The following is a 6,000-nucleotide window of genomic DNA, read 5'->3' as shown; positions in this document are numbered from 1 at the left end:
TATACGTGATGCACTTCTTTCACTGTCTTTCTTTTCTCTAATGGGCATTCTAATTTATGAATGACATGACTGTTTGTAGGATGATGGAATATACGAAGCTGCTGAAATTCGGTGAAGTCGAGCACATTTCTCTAATGAAGCCAAAGATTTGTATTTTCAGCATTATTATATTTGTAACTGTAATTGATTGTAATTGTAATTGAATGAATGAAGGATTGTAATTGTAATTGAATGAATGAATGATTGTAATTGAATGAATGAATGATTGTACAGGTGGTATTTGAATGAACAGGTGGTATTTGAATGAACAGGTGGTAATTGAATGAACAGGTGATTTAATTTTTTAATGTACAAAATAGCTACGGATACTGACCGTAGCCACTAGTCAGACAGGTGTAGCCTTTTTAATTTTGGAATATTGCTACGGACTTTCAGCTACAAATAATATCCGTAGCTGTTTGAAGTTTTGCTACAGATATAATTGCTATGACATATAGCTACGGATTTAATCCGTAGCCAATAATCAGATAGGTGTAGCCTTTTAAATTTTGGCCTATTGCTACGGACTTTCAGCTACAAATAATATTTATAGCTGTTTAATTTTTTTGCTACAAGGGAAAAGGCTACGGATTTAATCCGTAGCCATAGAGATATAGCTACGGATTTAATCCGTAGCCATAGGTTCCAGACCTATCGTTATGGCACCTACGACGACAGTCGTGTTACGGACTAGCTACGGACTTAATCCGTAGCCTTTGTCCGTTTTTTTGGTAGTGTACTGGTATTCGGCACTCGAGCACTCATGTATCCACTTAGTCTAGACGTTAGGGTATCTCTTGGCCTCGGAGGTTTAGAGACTTTCACCCACGGATATCCAAAGTACTCAGATGCTTAAACCAAACATTTTCGGTGTCCATCTGGCCATTCACGACATGCCTTTGGAGGTCACAGCCCTAATGTCGCTAGGGCGTATAATAATCATAGTCACACAATGCAAGATGCATGAGGCACACTATCCAATCACGCAGCAATCTTGCGCGTACCACACGCTCATGTGGGTAACTCCTATCAGTGAGTCCCATAAATAGTCTGCCCAGTGGCATATGCTATAATCAGTCACTACTCATATCAAGCATAGGTATAATGCGTATAGGCATGAGTCATGGAGTTATACTAAGCATGTTATATGGTGATGAACTATCTTCCAAGGAGGATGGGCCTGGACGGCCTACACACAACAAGTATGGGCCTATCAATGGGCCCTAGGGAGAGTTACAATGTGGACATTTAACCAACATTATTACTACAATGGGGATGTCAAGCCATCATTGCTCCCAAGGCATGGCCCGCCATAAATATCATTACATAAACCATGGTGAAATCATGTTACAATGGGCCTTATGTACATCCCATTGGGCCTCAACCCATGGGTCTCCAATACATCCAATGGGCCGTATCACATGGCCTCATATATATCAAGATGGGCCTCAACCACGGGCCTCATACATCACATCAAGGTGGACCTCAACAACAGGCCTAATTAAATGGGTCGAATCAATGGGCCGAGTTGAATGAGCAAAATACAATTCATTTATTTTTAGATATCACTATAGAGAATTGTATAAAAATGAACCATATGAAAAGATCAACTAGACCATATCATATTTAACCGTGTTAATAATGATTTCCATGGTTAAATTCTAGTGGGCACCATCATAGGGTTTATTCCCCATCCAGCCTATTCATAAGGTCACAAAGACCTGGATTTAGAGGAAAAACAAATATCATATTGGTCCAAACTTGGTAGCCCAAGGATTTTAATGGTGGACGTTTAAACCCACTGTTTTATGTAATGTGGTCCACCTGATCCTAGATCTGTCTTATTTTTATTCCATCACAAGCCTTAAAATTGTCCTTCAAAATGGTTGGACGGTTTGGATGCAACACATGCATCATGGTGAGTCCCATAGGGATGGATGGTATAGATAAATCACATACCTCATGGTGGGGTCCACACGTGTGGAATATAATACATACATCAGTGGATCCCACGTGGGGCCCACCATAACATTTATTTTCCATCCAATAAGGTCACACAGACCCGGATGAAGAGGAAAAACAAATTTCATAGAGATCCAAAACTTATGTGAAATCCAAAAGGATTTCAATGGCAGACGTTTAATCCCACTGCTTCCTGCCATGTGGGCCACCTGAGTTCCATTTACGGCTGATTTTTGGGGCAGCCACTGGTCAGAGGGGACCCAACAAATGCACAGTGTTGACGATCAACACACATCATGGTGGGGCCCATGGCTGGGACCCTTGCCCACTACCTAACGCAGCAGGACACTGCTGCAACGTCCTCTGGACGGCAGCAGTAGCAGCGCCTGCTGCCTTTTTTTGTTTTCTCACGAATTTTCGTAGGTGGGGCCCGCATCAGGGGAATCTACCCCGTCCACTGGCTCCTATAGCTCAAGATAAGCCAAACAAGCCCAATATTCGATATGTTTTGACATATAGAAACCTCAAAGTAGATTTTAACGGTGAAAATAACTGTTTTCTATGAAATGGCCCACCAGATAATCGGATCGGCCTCATTTTTTAGCTCAATGCCTAAAATGAGTTGGGAAATAGGATGGACGGCGTGGATTAAATTCATACATCAAGGTGGGTCCTGCATGAGCGGCCCACCCAAAAGTTTAGAATCAAAAAGATATTTTTGTTTTGCCTTTCACATGGGTACACCCACTGTCTGTTCACACTCCAGCAACCACGTCCAGGCATGAATCATTTCGTCAAGGTAGGTCCCATGTGGACGTGGCCCACTTGATCTGGGTCACTCTAATATTTGTGTTTTCCCAACATCCATAAGGTAAGGCCCACATGGTTTGGAAGGCCACGGGGTCCATTTGGTGGACGGTTTAGACATCACATAACTCATTAAGTGGGCCACAAAATAAAGGAAGGAGAGAGAGAGAGAGAGAGACATGATGATGGAGGGCTCCGCCACTATGAGCCCTCCCTTTCCATGCATTCAATCGTACATCAAGTGGGTCCCAATACATGTGGGCCCACCAAATCAAAAATCAACGGTGGAGATTACTTCTCCACCAAAATGGAAGGTCTAGATGACCCCTTTTAAACTAGAAAGTAAACATCATGATGGGGTCCATGGAGAATGGCCCCATCATGGAATGATCATGAGAATCAAGGTGGGCCATCGGCCACATCTAAGGTCCAAAGTGAGATCCATACCATCAATCAATAGGCCTCACTTGGCCCATCATTAAAAATGAAATCTATGCCTATAAAAACACCGACCGTTCGATCTTCTTGGTCCGATGGAATGCTGATCTTCTTGTGCTTCTCTTTGATGGAAGATGATGAGAAATGAATGGCCAAGATGAAAGATTTTGAAAGAGGAAGTGGGCCGCACACATGCACTTTTCTCTCTTGGGATGCTTGGATGTCCACTACTTAGGTTACTTGGAATTTATGTTGAGAAAAAGAGAGAGAGAAGGGGTGGTTGTAAGAGAGAGGTGATAGATGTGAGTGATGGATATGAGGTGATAGTTATACTTAACATGTATGGGTGTGTAACAGAGAGGGTGAGAGAGAGTTAACTTTGAGGTTCTCTTGTACTTAACATGAGGTAATTGATTGATTGATTGATGGGATATGTTGTAGAGATTCTCTTAGGATTGCAAACACGTAGTGTTTTCCTAGAACTAAACGTGGGCCCACATCTCCTAGCCAGGTTATCAAATCCGCGCGTAATACGCAGCGTCGAAACCGCGGTGACAGTGCGATCGCAATGGTATAAGTCTCAGATTAAGCCGACTCAAATCTATAAGATATGATTAGGATCGTGTGTACACGTCGATTATAGGTCGTGGGTTACCTGAATTCGTCGGGAAGGATCAAGGGAGTTGATGGAACAGTACAGACTAGGATACGGGCCTTACAAGTCCAGAGAAGCTTCGTGGATTCGAAGTAGTTATCCTCGAGAAAGATGGTGATCGACCTCATCACATTCATCCCTGCATCACTTTTATGACATTATTATACACTTCACGTTCTTCAATCATGTGATGGCGTAACGTTTGGTTTACATTGGATGTTGTTGGAATGGTTTTCCTCCTTAAGAATTCACAGGTCATGATGATTGTTGAGGGTGATGCTACATATTTTGAGGCAATCGACATGGAGTGGAGTGCGATGGCTGAGGATATGAGTGCAACAGTCTGAACATTTGAGGCAGCTGGATAGACTGTTGAGTAGGTGTAGGAGATGGTAGTCGTGAGTAGGTGTGTACATCGAGTTGAATCGAGTCGAGTTGGCCTCAATTCGACTCGGCTCGGCCACTAGTTGACCTCAGCTCAAACTCGGCTCAACTCGGTCCTCGAGCCTGACTGGCCATCTCAGCTCAGTTCGGTCAACAGCTCGGGCCAGTTCGAGCAAGATCGAGTCGAGTTTGCCATTGCAGCATCTTCACAAACACCTAGACTGCACCTTCAAAATCTCACGATATTTGAGACAGCAATAATGGTTTTACAAGTATTTTATCAAACACCTTCTAAGAAACATAAAAATTAAGAAAAAAGGGTATTGGTTTCATATACATACCTTCGTTGCCACCAACCATACTTCTTTGAGTCATTTCATCAAACACTTAATGAGCAACATCAATATCAAAGTAACTAAGTCACCGAACTGGTTCGATCCAAGTTCGATTTGAGCTGGGTTCGATTCGAGTCGAGTCGAGCTAGGGCCAGCTCGAACTCATTTTCGAGCTTAAAAAATTAGCTCGACTCGGCTCGAACTCAACTTCGAACTGCGTTGAATCGAGCTTTTTCAAGTCAAGTCAAGTGAGCCAACCGAGCTAGCTCGATTCGTATACACCCCTAGTCGTGAGGATGATCGTTGTAGTGGTGGCAAGTCGAGTCTTGCAAACTGTGCATTATGCCTGCACTTTCCTCAATATGTACAATTTCATACAAACTAACGTTCCTGATTATTCTGCGTCATGATTGAAGCGGCGGGTTTTTACCTCTTTCCTAACGGTTATTGAGTAGGTGTGATTATGTTATGATATTCCCTTATTTACGTACAGTCCGCTCATAGTCTATTTCAGCCCACAGGGCCTTGTCGACGACCACAGAGTATTTTGAAAATTTGTGCAACAAAATCTACTTCTAATATTCTGGCGAAGACCTTCTTCCAATTTCTGAACCTTATATTCTTCATCTTCTAATACCTTCAGGATATAATGAGATAATTTCATGAATTTTCCCTCGTATTGGGCAACTATCATAGCCCCTTGCTCCAACTTTAAAAATCCAGTCATCTTTTACAAACAATTGACCTTAGGAAAGTAGTTCTCTTGAAATTTGCCTCTGAATTCATTTCATGTACACGCATGTTCCGTTGCAACCTTTCTTTTTATTGCTCTCTACCGTATATTTGCTTCTCCTTATAGTACGAATGTTATTATTGTCACGCCCCAAACCCGGAAATCGGGCTCACAAAATTCTCAATTTTCGAATCCGGTGCCAACAGCCTCCGTAGTACCCCATTCTCGGCTCCCAATGTGCATACGCCAGGTTCCGATCCTGGGATCCTACAAAGAAGATTTTCTAACGTACATTTGTCTCATAAGAAGCATAACCACAAGTATACCCAAATCGTAAAGGCAACATCATTATCACATATCCACTAATATAAACATTTGAATACAATGTTGAAAGAGAAATACATATGTCAAAAATGAAAGCTCCATAAGTCTGCTACATCTCCAAGCTCAACACTGTTGTGACCTAACGCCACCTGCATGCATCTATCATGCATAAGCTTATAGAAAGCTTAGAGGGTGGTGAAAGTGTGTAGAAAGTAAGTGTCAAGTAAGCAATATCAGAGTAATCAAAGTAAGCGAAAATACTAACAAACCCATAAATCATACAATATCAAAAATACTGGCAAGTTCATAAATCATACGATATC

The sequence above is a fragment of the Magnolia sinica genome, chromosome 18 (assembly GCF_029962835.1).
Source record: "Magnolia sinica isolate HGM2019 chromosome 18, MsV1, whole genome shotgun sequence".
NCBI lineage: Eukaryota > Viridiplantae > Streptophyta > Magnoliopsida > Magnoliales > Magnoliaceae > Magnolia > Magnolia sinica.
The sequence above is the reverse complement of the archived record's forward strand: the minus strand, read 5'-3'. Positions refer to the sequence as shown.